Source organism: Moschus berezovskii, chromosome 8 (assembly GCF_049115385.1).
Source record: "Moschus berezovskii isolate FMDL1 chromosome 8, NW_MosBer_1.0, whole genome shotgun sequence".
Lineage (NCBI taxonomy): Eukaryota > Metazoa > Chordata > Mammalia > Artiodactyla > Moschidae > Moschus > Moschus berezovskii.
Genome location: NC_142467.1, coordinates 69,955,248 through 69,970,417, shown reverse-complemented (window position 1 = coordinate 69,970,417; position 15,170 = coordinate 69,955,248).

Here is a 15,170-nt window from a genome sequence, read left to right as displayed (position 1 = left end):
TTAGTTCTAGAAGGCCTTGTAGGTCTTCATAGAACAGTTCAACTTCAGCTTCTTCAGCTTTACTGGTTGGGGCATAGACTTGGATTACTGTTATATTGAATGGTTTGCCTTGAAAACGAACAGAGAGCATTCTGTCGTTTTTGAGATTGCACCCAAGTACTGCATTTCAGGCTCTTCTGTTGACTATGATGGCTACTCCATTTCTTTTAAAGGATTTTTCTCACAGTAGAAGATACAATGGTCATCTAAGTCCCTTGGACTGCAAGGAGGTCCAACCAGTCCATTCTAAAGGAGATCAGTCCTGGGTATTTATTGGAAGGACTGATGCTGAAGCTGAAACTCCAATACTTTGGCCACCTCATGCGACGAGTTGACTCACTGGAAAAGACTCTGATGCTGGAAGGGATTGGGGGCGGGAGGAGAAGGGGACGACAGAGAATGAGATGGCTGGATGGCATCACTGACTCGATGGAAATCAGTTTGAGTGAACTCCAGGAGTTGGTGATGGACAGGGAGGCCTGACGTGCTGTGATTCATGGGCTCGCAAAGAGTCAGACACGACTGAGCCACTGAACTGAACTGAACTGAAGGTAAATTTACCCATTCCATTCCGTTTTAGTTCACTGATTCCTAAAATGTTGATATTCACTCTTTCCATCTCCTGTTTAACCAGGAGATGATGGTGGGAAAGTGCTGCACTCAATATCCCAGTAAATTTGGAAAAGTCAGCAGTGGCCACAGGACTGGATAAGGTCAGTTTTCATTCCAATCCCAAAGAAAGGCAATGCCAAAGAAAGCTCAAACTACCACACAATTACACTCATCTCACATGCTAGCACAGTAATGCTCAAAATTATTCAAGCCATGCTTCAACAGTGTGTGAACAGTGAACTTCTAGATGTTCAAGCTGGATTTAGAAAAGCCAGATGAACCAGAGATCAAATTGCCAACATTTGTTGGATCACTGAGAAAGCAAGAGAGTTCCAGAAAAACATCTACTTCTGCTTTATTGACCATGCCAAAGCCTTTGACTGTGTGGATCACATTAAACTGAGGAAAATTCTTCAAGACATGGTAATACCAGACCATCTGACCTGCATCTTAAGAAATCTGTGTGCAGGTCAGGAAGCAACAATTAGAACTGGACATGGAACAACAGACTGGTTACAAATCGGGAAAGGAGTACCTCAAGGCTGTATATTATCACTCTGCTTATTTAACTCTATGGAGAGTACATAATGAGAAACACTGGGCTGGATGAAGTACAAGCTGGAATCAAGATTGCTGGGAGAAATATCAATAACCTCAGAAATGCAGGTGACACCACCCTTATGGCAGAAAGCAAAGAACTCAAGAGCCTCTTGATGAAAGTGAAAGAGAAGAGTGAAAAAGTTGGCTTAAAACTCAACATTCAGAAAACTAAGATCATGGCATCCTGTGATTTCTTCATGGCAAATAGATGCGGAAACAGGGAGAGACTTCATTTTGGGGGGCTCCAAAATCACTGCAGATGGTGATTGCAGCCTTGAAATTAAAAGACGCTTGCTCCTTGGAAGAAAGGCTATGACCAACCTAGACAGCATATTAAAAAGCAGAGACATTACTTTACCAACAAAGGTCCATCTAGTCAAAGCTATGGTTTTCCAGTAGTCATGTATGGACATGAGAGTTGAACTATAAAGAAAGCTGAGCACTGAAGGATTGATGCTTTTGAAATATGGTGTTGGAGAAGACTCTTGAGAGTTCCTTAGATGGCAAGAAGATCAAACCAGTCAATACTAAAGGAAACCAGTCCTGAATATTCATTGGAAGGACAGATATTGAAGCTGAAACTCCAATACTTTGGCCACCTGATACGAAGAATTGACTTATTGGAAAAGACCCTGATTCTGGGGAAGATTGATGGCGGGAGGATAAGGGGACAACAGAGGATGAGATGTTTGGATGGCATCACCGACTTGATGGGCATGAGTTTGACTAGGCTCTGCGAGTTGGTGATGGACAGGTTAGCCTGGCGTGCTTCAGTTCATGGGGTTGCAATGAGTTGGACATGACTGAGCTACTGAACTGAACTGAACTGAACTGATGTTAACTGGTTTTCCTCAAGGGGAAAATATTATATTAGTTAGGCATAACAAAGGACCACAAACTGGGTAGTGTCGTTGTTATTAAATCTCTAATGGGACCTTACCTTAACTGATCACATCTGCTACCAATCTGTTTCCAAACAAGATCACATTATGGTGCATTGAAAGTTAGGATTTTAATATATGAATTTTTAAGGAAGAAATCAGCCCATTAAACTCTAACCTCTGCTCCCCCAAATCCATGTGCTTCTTAAGTACCCAATATAGTTATCTTATCCTAACATCCCCAAAAGTATTGATCCCCAATCCAAGATCAACTCCAAATCAAAAATTTTATACACTTATAAATCAGATATAAATGAGTCTCCAAGTAAGAATCATTCTGGGGCAGAATTTCATCTGTGAACCTGTGAAACCAGACAACATGTTATCTCTTCTAAAAACACTGTGACAGGACAGCTGTGAAGTAGATACTCCCATTCCAAAAAGAATAAATCCAGATAAAAGAGAGGTCACGAGATCCACTACCTTAGAATAACCAAAAGAAGTACTGTGAAAAAATATCAAGGAAAAAAATAAGAATTTATTTCTAACATTTGAGTAACCTGACATAACTACCATGAATATCAATACAAGTTCTTAGCATTTAAATAATATCAATCCTTCACAAATATTTTAATTATATGTTAATAAAAATTCTAATTAGATCTCCTGAATGTTACCAAATGAATTGAAAGATCAATTTAAATTAAAAAGTAGGAAAAATTTTGACATATTCCCTGTAAATATTAATAAAAACAAGGAAAATTGCTTCATCAGATATTAAAAATTATTATAAACAATATCAATAAAGTAAGATATCTTAAAGGAATATAGTGATAGATCATTGAAAAAGAACTTACAGTACTTTTATAACTTCAAAAAGTTATAATACTTTTCATATAGAGATGAAATGTTGAAAAGCAGAAAGTAGCAATGGTCTTATTGGAGGTTTATAGGAATACTGTGAACAGACCTACTTGAACAGCTCCAAAGACAAAGGATTCCTACACCTAGAATTTGTAACAACCAGCTACACCCCTCACACTTTTAGTATAAAAGAAGTTTTAATTTTAACTGAGGTAGGGTTTTTCTTTTTTAGAATATTAGTCTACCACCTTCTAGATCTGTAGGCTTACTGAATAAAGTCTCTATTTCTTGTCCCAATGCCATGTCTCTCAATTTATTGGTCTGTGATGTAGTGAGCATTAGGAGCTTGATATCCATAACAAATTTTGGTGAAACTGTCTGGAGTCATAATATTCATGGCCAGGTGGCCCTGGTTGGGAAGTTTGGAGGTAAAGGCCCTAGCAGCTACTAGAGACAATTTCTGAGGATCTCCTCTACAAAATTTCCTGTAGTAGCACTGGCTGCCCCAGTGCTTGGCAGATGGGTAAGAAATCAACACATGGAGGCTAATTGATTTGATATAGAACAGTAAGTCCCTCAGTACATATAGCCAGAAACTTTTCCCCTTCATTTGGGGCTTCTTTTTTCTCCAGAAGTCAGTTTGTTTTGCATTTGGGTGGCATATCCTGCTGGAGAGAGGAAATACTTGCTGGAGTTTTACCTGATTTCTGAACTGATTCATATGTTTCATTTGTATATGTTATTTTTGTTTTGCTTTGTTTTGTATCTCTCTTTAAAAGATGGAGAAGTTTTCATCTATTCCTAACTAAAGCCCTCTGGAGCACATTTTTAAGAAGTGGCCTCATTATAATTTATTGCAACAATATTTGGCCAGAGTACCTGTTAGGACCTCCACAAGGGATTTACGCAGAATTGTCTTGGGACCTTGTGTACATTGCACTGTATTTAAAACAAAAATTACCGACTGTCACTCTTGCTTTCTTAATTAAAAAAGGCACTGTCTGTGGTCTTCTATACCATGGGTGTTGACCCAACACTCTCTAAGAAGTCATATTGCATGGGGTTGAGTTCACAGTTCTTGGGCTTGAGGGTTTATTTAAGATTTTTTTATGTGTTGCTTGGGTATTTGGTTTCATTTTGTTTCAGTACTATTTCTCCATTTATAGTCAAACCAGTTTTGTGATGTTTAAAACTTTTTCAGATGTCAAATGAAGGAAAGGAATACACACACACACAAACCTGTCTGTTCCTATTTTTAAAGTAGGATATTCTTAAGTGGAAGAAAAAAGTTCCATAATGGACAGAGAAGACCCATTGCTATTTATGATTTTACAATAAATGGTGAAGAGCATTGTCTTTTGAATGGCTTTATACAATCCTGCTATTAGAGCTATTTTGTAAAGAAGTGGGGAAGAATGATTAAATACTATGTGCAAGCATCTAGGCTAGTATATTAAGGAAAATAAGAAAAGAAAGTGAGGATAGCCCCCTTCCACTGCCTCTCATTTCTTTACCACCTGCCTCAATTCCCAACACTGGGACTCAAGAAAAGGTCAGAATGATACCCTTCCTTATAGGCACCAGTTAGAAAATTCTGTGATCTTCTAATTGGGAGACACAGAGACCTGGTCTGACATCATTGTGTAAGATTCAATAGGGCATCCAATTTGGACCAGGATCCACTCCTGGGGCAAAACAATTTCCTTTATTCCATTATTCCATAGGGGGCCTAAATGCAAATACCCATCAGACTGGGTTTTTTTGGATGACCTTTGAACTATGTGATCTTCTAACTGGGAGACACAGAGACCTGGGCTGGAACCATCATCTAAGATCCAATAGGACATCCAATTTGGACCAGGATCCACTCCTGGGGCAAAGAAATTTCCCTTACTCCATTATTCCATAGTGGGCCTAAATGCTATGGGCTTCCCTGATAGCTCAGTTGTTTTTTTTTTTTTTTTTTTTTTTTTTTTGAAAAAGAAAAAGTTTACTAAGTTTAAAAACGCTCTTTACATGACTTCAAGACTTATTATGGGATAGACAGATCATTCAAAATAACATTATAGAATCCAGGAATTGACTCCTGCAATTATAATTAATTTATTTTTGTCAAAGTTTCAAAATTAACTCAGTGAACAAAATATAGCCTTTTAAGCCAATAGTGCTTGGGACATTTGGAAATTCATCAGTTCAGTTCAGTTGCTCAGTAATGTCCGACTCTTTGTGACCCCATGAACCACAGCATGCCAGGCCTCCCTGTCCATCACCAACTCCCAGAGTCTACCCAAAGTCAGTGATGCCATCCAACCATCTCATCCTTTGTTGTCCCCTTCTCCTCCTGCCCTCAATCTTTCCCATCATCAGGGTTTTTTAAATGAGTCAGCTCTTTGCATCAGGTGGCCAAAGTATTGGAGTTTCAACTTCAACATCAGTCCTTCCACAGAACACCCAGGATTGATCTCCTCCAGAATGGACTGGTTGGATCTCCTTGCAGTCCAAGGGACTCTCAAGAGTCTTCTCCAACACCGCAGTTCAAAAGCATCTATTCTTCGGCACTCAGCTTTCTTTATCATCTTGTTCTTTTCTATATCTTTTATGTGTATTTCTATTGTTTTTCCTTCTCCAGGGGATCTTTCCAACCCAGGGATTGAACCCAGGTCTTCCACATTTCAGGCAGATTCTTTACCAGCTGAGCCACAAGGGAAGCCCTGCGCTCAGCTTTCTTTATAGTCCAACTCTCACATCCATACATGACTACTGGAAAAACCATAGCCTTGACTAGATGGACCTTTGTTGACAAAGTAATATCTCTGCTTTTCAATATGCTGTCTAGGTTGATCATAACTTTCCTTCCAAGGAGCAAGAGTCTTTTCATTTCATGGCTGCAGTCACCCTCTGCAGTGATTTTGGAGCCCAGAAAAATAGTCAGCCACTATTTCCACTGTTTCCCCATCTATTTGCCATGAAGTGATAGGACCGGATGCCATGATCTTAGTTTTCTGAATGTTGAACTTTAAGCCAACTTTTTCACTCTCCTTTTTCACTTTCATCAAGAGGGACATCCATATAAAAACATAATATAAAATAAGCAGACTCACACATCTCATACAAATTTCACTCAAAATGGATCAACGTAAACGTAAATACATGACAATGTAAAACATCTAAAATAAAATACAGGAGAAAATCTATATGACTTTAGGTTTGATGATGAATTTTTACATACATCAAAAATAAAATAAAAATATAATAAATTGGACTATCAAATTTAAATAGTTTGCCATAGAAATGAAACTTTTTTTTTTCAAATTTTCTGAATTCTTTTTTTTTTTTTTATTTTTAAAAAGAATTTTATTAAAAAAGCACAAATGCAAAGAAATGAACAGAGGAAAATTTATGCGTCGAACCTGGACTGGTCACTTATGATAATATACATGCTACAATTCCATTCTCCCCAATCATTCCACCTTCACCCTCTCCCACAGAGTCCCAAAGACTGTTCTAAATGCCTATGTCTCTTTTGCAGTCTCTTATACAGGGTTCAGGTTACCATTTTTCTAAATTCCATATATATGCGTTAATATACGGTACTGATGTTCTTCTTTCTGGCTTACTTCACTCTGTATAATTGGCTCCAATTTCATCCACCTCATTAAAACTGATTCAAATGCATTCTTTTTGATGGCTGAGAAATACTCCATTGTGTATATGTACCAAAGCTTTCTTATCCATTCATCTGCAGATGGACATCTAGGTTGCTTCCATGTCCTGGCTATTATAAACAGTGCTGCAATGAACATTGGAGTACATGTGTCTCTTACAATTCTGGTTTCCTCGGTGTGTATGCCCAGGAGTGCGATCGCTGGATCATATGGCAGTTCTATTTCCAGTTTTCTGAGGAATCTCCACACTGTTCTCCATAGTGGCTGTACTAGTTTGCATTCCCACCAACAGTGTAAGAGGGTTCCCTTCTCTCCACACCCTCTCCAGCACTTATTGCATGTAGACTTTTGGATAGCAGCCATTCTGACTGGTGTGAAATGGTATCTCATTGTGGTTTTGATTTGCATTTCTCTGATGATGAGGGATGTTGAGCATTTTTTCATGTGTTTATTAGCCATCTTTATGTCTTCTTTGGAGAAATGTCTGTTTAGTTCTTTGGCCCATTTTTTGATTGGGTCACTTAGTTTTCTGGAATTAAGCTGCAGGAGCTGCTTGTATAATTTGGAGATTAATCCTTTATCAGTTGCTTCATTTGTTATTATTTTCTCCCATTCTGAAGGCTGTCTTCTCACCTTGCTTAGAGTTTCCTTTGCTGTGCAGAAGCTTTTGATTTTAATTAGGTCCCATTTTGTTTATTTTTGCTTTTATTTCCAATATTCTGGGAGGTGGGTCTTGGAGGATCCTGCTGTGATTTATGTCGGAGAGTGTTTTGCCTACGTTCTCCTCTAGGAGTTTTATAGTTTCTGGTCTTACATTTAGATCTTTAATCCATTTTGAGTTTATTTTGGTGTATGGTGTTAGGAAGTGTTCTAGTTTCATTCTTTTACAAGTGGCTGACCAGTTTTCCCAGCACCACTTGTTAAAGAGACTGTCTTTTCTCCATTTTATATTCTTGCCTCCTTTGTCGAAGATAAGGTGTCCATAGGAGCGTAGGTTTATCTCTGGGCTTTCTATTTTGTTCCATTGATCTATATTTCTGTCTTTATGCCAGTACCATACTGTCTTGATGACTGTGGCTTTGTAATAGAGCCTGAAGTCCGGCAGGTTAATTCCCCCAGTTCCATTCTTCTTCCTCAAGATTGCTTTGGCTATTCGAGGTTTTTTGTATTTCCATACAAATTGTGAGATTATTTGTTCTAGTTCTGTGAAAAATATTGTTGGTAGCTTGATAGGGATTGCATTGAATGTATAAATTACTTTGGGTAGTATACTCATTTTTACAATATTTATTCTTCCAATCCACAAACACGGTATATTTCTCCATCTATTCGTGTCCTCTTTGATTACTTTCACTAGTGTTTTATAGTTTTCTATGTACAAATCTTTTGTTTCCTTAGGTAGATATATTCCTAAGTATTTAATTGTTTTCATTGCAACAGTGAATGGAATAGTTTCCTTAATTTCTCTTTCTATTTTCTCATTATTAGTGTATAGGAATGCAAGGGATTTCTGTGTGTTGATTTTATATCCTGCAACTTTGCTGTAATCATTGATTAGCTCTAGTAGTTTTCTGGTAGAGTCTTTAGGGTTTTCTGTGTAGAGGATCATGTCATCAGCGAACAGTGAAAGCTTTACTTCTTCTTTTCCAATTTGTATTCCTTTTATGTCTTTTTCTGCTCTAATTGCTGTGGCCAAAACTTCCAGAACTATGTTGAATAGTAGTGGTGAGAGTGGGCACCCTTGTCTTGTTCCTGACTTTAGGGGAAATGCTTTCAGTTTTTCACCATTGAGGATAATGTTTGCTGTGGGTTTGTCATATATAGCTTTTATTATGTTGAGGTATGTCCCTTCAATTCCCACTTTCTGGAGAGTTTTTATCAAAAATGGATGTTGAATTTTGTCGAAGGCTTTCTCTGCATCTATTGAGATAATCATATGATTTTTATTTTTCAGTTTGTTAATGTGGTGTATTACGTTGATTGATTTGCGTATATTGAAGAATCCTTGCATTCCTGGGATAAAGCCCACTTGGTCATGATGTATGATCTTCTTAATGTGTTGTTGGATTCTGATTGCTAGAATTTTGTTAAGGATTTTTGCATCTATGTTCATCAGTGATATTGGCCTATAGTTTTCTTTTTTTGTGGGGTCTTTACCAGGTTTTGGGATTAGGGTGATGGTGGCCTCATAGAATGAGTTTGGAAGTTTCCCTTCCTCAGCTATTTTCTGGAAGAGTTTGAGTAGAATAGGTGTTAGCTCTTCTCTAAATTTTTGGTAGAATTCAGCTGTGAAGCCGTCTGGACCTGGGCTTTTGTTTGCTGGAAGATTCTTGATTACAGCCTCTAGTTCCGTGCTTGTGATGGGTCTGTTCAGATTTTCTATTTCTTCCTGGTTCAGTTTTGGAAAGTTGTACTTTTCTAGGAATTTGTCCATTTCTTCCAAGTTATTCATTTTATTGCCATATAATTGCTGATAGTATTCTCTAATAATCCTTTGTATTTCTGTGTTGTCAGTTGTGATCTCTCCATTTTCATTTCTAATTTTATTGATTTGGTTCTTCTCCCTTTGTTTCTTGATGAGTCTGGCTAGTGGTTTGTCAATTTTATTCACCTTCTCAAAGAACCAGCTTTTGGCTTTGTTGATTTTTGCTATGGTCTCTTTTGTTTCTTTTGCATTTATCTCTGCCCTAATTTTTATGATTTCTTTCCTTCTACTGACCCTGGGGTTCTTCATTTCTTCCTTTTCTAGTTGCTTTAGATGTAGAGTTAGGTTATTTAGTTGACTTTTTTCTTGTTTCTTGAGGTATGCCTGTATTGTTATGAACTTCCCCCTTAGCACTGCTTTTACAGTGTCCCAGAGGTTTTGGGTTGTTGTGTTTTCATTTTCATTCATTTCTATGCATATTTTGATGTCTCTTTTGATTTCTTCTATGATTAGTTCATTATTCAGCAGCGTGTTGTTCAGTCTCCATATGTTGGCACTTTTAACAGTTATTCTCCTGTAATTGAGATCTAATCTTACTGCATTGTGGTCAGAAAAGATGCTTGGAATGATTTCAATTTTTTTGAATTTACCAAGGCTAGATTTATGTCCCAGGATGTGATCTATCCTGGAAAAGGTTCCGTGCGCGCTTGAGAAAAAGGTGAAATTCATTGTTTTGGGGTGAAATGTCCTATAGATATCTATTAGGTCTAACTCTTCTATTATATCATTTAAAGATTGTGTTTCCTTGTTAATTTTCTGTTTAGTTGATCTATCCATAGATGTAAGTGGGGTGTTAAAATCTCCCACTATTATTGTGTTATTGTTAATTTCCCCTTTCATACTTGTTAGTAATTGTCTTACATATTGCGGTGCTCCTATGTTAGGTGCATAAATATTTATAATTGTTATATCTTCTTCTTGGATTGATCCTTTGATCATTATGTAGTTTCCTTCTTTGTCTCGTTTCACAGCCTTTGTTTTAAAGTCTATTTTATCTGATATGAGTATTGCTACTCCTGCTTTCTTTTGGTCTCTATTTGCATGGACTATCTTTTTCCAGCCCTTCACTTTCAGTCTGTATGCGTCCCTCGTTTTGAGGTGGGTCTCTTGTAGACAACATATATGGGGGTTTTGTTTTTGTATCCATTCAGCCAGCCTTTGTCTTTTGGTTGGGGCATTCAACCCATTTACGTTTAAGGTAATTATTGAAAAGTAGGATCCCGTAGCCATTTTCTTTATTGCTTTGGGTTCAAGTTTATACACTCTTTCTGTGATTCCTGTCTATAGAAGATCCTTTAGCATTTGTTGGAGAGCTGGTTTGGTGATGCTGAATTCCCTCAGCTTTTGCTTGTCTGTAAAGCTTTTGATTTCTCCTTCATATTTGAATGAGATCCTTGCTGGGTATAGTAATCTGGGCTGTAGGTTATTTTCTTTCATCACTTTAAGTATATCTTGCCACTCCCTTCTGGCCTGAAGAGTTTCTGTTGAAAGATCAGCTGTTATCCTTATGGGAATCCCCTTGAGTGTTATTTGCTGCTTTTCCCTTGCTGCTTTTAATATTTGTTCTTTGTGTTTGATCTTTGTTAATTTGATTAATATGTGTCTTGGAGTATTTCGCCTTGGGTTTATCCTGTTGGGGACTCTCTGGATTTCTTGGACTTGGGTGATTATTTCTTTCCCTATTTTAGGGAAGTTTTCAACTATTATCTCCTCAAGTATTCTCTCATGGTCTTTCTTTTTGTCTTCTTCTTCTGGGACTCCTATGATTCGAATGTTGGAGCGTTTAACATTGTCCCAGAGGTCTCTAATATTGTCCTCATTTCTTTTAATTCGTTTTTCTTTTTTCCTCTCTGTTTCATTTATTTCTACAATTCTATCTTCTAGTTCGCTTATCCTGTCTTCTGCCTCTGTTATTCTGCTGTTTGTTCCCTCCAGAGTGTTTCTGATCTCATCTATTGCATTATTCATTTTATATTGACTCTTTTTTATTTCCTCTAAGTCCTTATTAAATCTTTCTTCCATCTTCTCAATCCTTTTCTCCAGGTTATTTATCTGTAACTCCATTTTACTTTCAAGATTTTGAATCATTTTCACCATCAAAATTCGAAATTCTTTATCAGGTAGATTCCCTATATCTTCTTCTTTTGTTTGTGTTGGCGGGCAATTATCTTGTTCCTTTACTTGCTGGGTATTTCTCTGCCTCTTCATCTTGCTTATATTGCTTTGCTTGGGGTGTTCTTTCCCTCTTCTTGCAGTTTGTGGAGTTCTCTTTATTATGTAGTTTCTTCGCTGTGTGTGGGGTTGGACAGGTGACTTGTCCAGGTTCCCTGGTTAGGGAAGCATGTGTCAGTGTTCTGGTGGGTGGAGCTGGATTTCTTCTCTTTCCTTTAGAAGACAATGGGCTACTTTTCTGGGAGCCTGATGTCCTCTGCCAGTATTCAGAAGTTGTTTTGTGGACTTTAGTCCACGTTCAAACGTTCTTCTGATGAATTTGTGGGGAAGAAAGTGGTCTCGCCGTCTTGTTCCTTCCTCCCCAGAACACTGGATTCTTATATTCCACTTGGTCGTGGAGTATCTCTTCCCAGCTGCTCCAGCAAGGCGCAGCTGCTGCACCTTACCTTGGACGAGGGGTATCTCCTCAAGGCCGCCCCTCCTGCTTTGAATGTGGATCAGCTCCTCCCGGCCCTCCGGTGCCCAAGCAGCCACCGCCTCCTGGACGTGGTACAGCTCCTCTCGGCCACCGCCCTAACCCTGGGCGCGGGGCAGCTCCTCTCAGCCACGATTCTGCACGTGGTCGGTTGCGCCGGGAGCCGGGCGTCTCTCGCGTCTGCGCCGCCGGGAGCCGGGCGTCTCTCCAGCTCAGTTGTTAAGAATCCACCTGCAATGCAAAAAACCCCTGTTCCATTCCTGGGTCAGCAAGATCTGCTGGAAGAGGGATAGGCTACCAACTCCAGTATTCTTGGGCTTCCCTGGTGGCTCACCTAGTGAAGAATCCATCTGCAATGTGAGAGATCTGGTTTCGGGAAGATCCCCTGAAGAAGGGAAAGGCTACCACTCAAGTATTCTGGACTGGAGAATCCCATGGACCGTATAGTCCACAGGGATAGCAAAGAGTTGGACACAACTGAGCAACTTTCACTGTTCACTACCTTTATAAGTAGCAAAATAATTTGAATTGAATTCAAGAAATTCAAAAAAGAAAGAAAGAAAGAAAATCCTCTGAATTTTGAGAAAGGATTTATCAGGCCTACAACAGATCCTGAGGCCTCTGAAAATGCTAGCATGGTAAATATAACCTTTATCCAGCAAAACACCTCAGATATCAGGAGACAGTTGCAAAAATTAGATGATGCATTTCAGTTCAGTTCAGTCGCTCAGTCGCATCCGACTCTTTGTGATCCCATGAACCACAGCACACCAGGCCTCCCTGTCCGTCACCAACTTCCGGATTTCACCTAAACCCATGTCCATTGAGTCAGTGATGCCATCCAACCATCTCATCCTCTGTCGTCCCCTTCTCCTCCTGCCCTCAATCTTTCCCAGCATCAGGGTCTTTACAAATCGGTCAGTTCTTCGCATCAGGTGGCCAAAATATTGGAGTTTCAGCTTCAACATCAGTCCCTCCATTGAACACCCGGGACTGATCTCCTTTAGAATGGACTGGTTGGATCTCCTTGCAGTCCAAGGGACTCTCAAAAGTCTTCTCCAACACCACAGTTCAAAAGCATCAATTATTCAGGGCTCAGCTTTCTTTATAGTCCAAACTCTCACATCCATACATGACCACTGGAAAAACCGTAGCCTTGACTAGACAGAACTTTGTCGGCAAAGTAATGCCTCTGCTTTTTAATATGCTGTCTAGGTTGATCATAACTTTTCTTCAAGGAGCAAGCGTCTTTTAATTTCATGGTTGCAGTCACCATCTGTAGTGATTTTGGAGTCCCAGAAAATAAAGTCTGTCACACTTTCCACTGTTTCCCCATCTATTTGCCATGAAGGGATGGAACCAGATGACATTATCTTAGTTTTCTGAATGTTGAGTTTTAAGCCAACTTTTTCACTCTCCTCTTTCACTTTCATCAAGAGACTCTTGAGTTCTTCTTCACTTTCTTCCATAAGGGTGGTGCCATCTGCACATCTGAGGTTATTGATATTTCTCCCAGCAACCTTGATTCCAGCTTATGCTTCATCCAGCCCAGCATTTCTCATGATGTACTCTGCATATAGGTTAAATAAGCAGAGTGACAGTATACAGCCTTAAGGTACTCCTTTCCCTATTTGGAACCAGTCTATTGTTCCATGTCCAGTTCTAACTATTGCTTCCTGACCTGCATATAGGTTTCTCAAGAAGCAGGTCAGGTGGTCTGCTATTCCCATCTCTTTCAGAATTTTCCACAGTTTGCGGTGATCCACACAGTCAAAGGCTTTGGCATAATCAATAAAGCAGAAGTTTTTCTGGAACTCTCTTGCCTTTTCAGTGATCCAATGGATGTTGGCAATTTGATCTCTGGTTCCTCTGCCTTTTCTAAAACCAGCTTGAACATCTTGAAGTTCATGGTTCATGTATTGCTAAAGCCTGGCTTGGAGAGTTTTTAGTATTACTTTACTAGTGTGTAAGATGAGTGCAATTGTGCAGTAGTTTGAGCATTCTTTGGCATTACCTTTCTTTGGGATTGGAATGAAACTGACCTTTTCCAATCCTGTGGCCACTGCTGAGTTTTCCCAATTTGCTGGCATATTGAGTGCAGCACTTTCACAGCATCATCTTTCACGATTTAAAATAGCTCAACTGGAATTTCATTACCTCTGCTAGCTTTGTTCATAGTCGTGTCCAACTCTTTGTGACCCCATGAATCACAGCACGCCAGGCCTACCTGTCCATCACCAACTCCCGGAGTTTACTCAAACCCACGTCCATCGAGTCGGCAATGCCATCCAGCCATCTCATTCTCTGCCGTCCCCTTCTCTTCCCGCTCCCAATTCCTCCCAGCATCAGAGTCTTTTCCAGTGAGTCAACAGTTTCTATCTTTTATTGAGTCCATCTTTGCATGAAATGTTCTCTTGGTATCTCTAGTTTTCTTAAAGAGATCTCTAGTCTTTCCCATTCTATTGTTTTCCTCTATTTCTTTGCACTGATCACTGAGGAAGGCTTTCTTATCTCTCCTTGCTATTCTTTGGAATGGACAATGACAGTTGGAAATTGTTACAAAGAAGAACAAACATGACTCCACATTGGATTTATTTCTTTATCTCTGTGCTCTGTCGCTTGTGCTTAATCATGGTGGCTCTGTGCTTTTGTAAGGGAATATCTCAATGCTCTGCCTCCTGGTATTAACCTTTAATGTAAAACATTTTCCCATTCATATAGAGATAAAAAGTTGCATGAACTAAAATAACAATGGATTTGTTGGCTATCTATAGAACATTGTAACCAGACCTACTTGAGCAGCTGCAAGAACAAAGAAATTTAGGATGAAATATTTTGCAACAACTGCCTCCTTTTTAAATTTAAAATAATTCTGAATTTTAACTCTAGTAAGATGAATCTTTGGGACACTAGTCTATCAGGCCCTTGGTCTGATGGCTTTCTGAATAAAGTTGTTCTCCTTGTCCTGAAAGGAGCTTGATCTTTTCAGACTAAGGGCTTGCTCCTTGTCTCTAATTATGACCTATCATGTGGCTAACATTATGAGTTTGCATGCTTTTAAAACAGCACAATTTGAGTAAGTTTTTGGAAAGAATTTAGTGTTGTGCATGAAGAAACTTGAAATATTTAAATGTTGTTGTAATTTAACTTAGAAAAAATTATATTCACGGAGTGCTTTTCACTTTTACTTCACACAACTTATAATTTATAAATGTGAATTCAACATAATTATTCAATATCAGGGATTTGTAATTGAAGTATAATTAATTTGATAAGACATTAACCCCATTGTTGTGTCTGGTAACATACAAATATTTTACAAATTTCAAACCAAAGGGATTTGATACAGGGAAATTGACAGAACATTGACAAAGGGC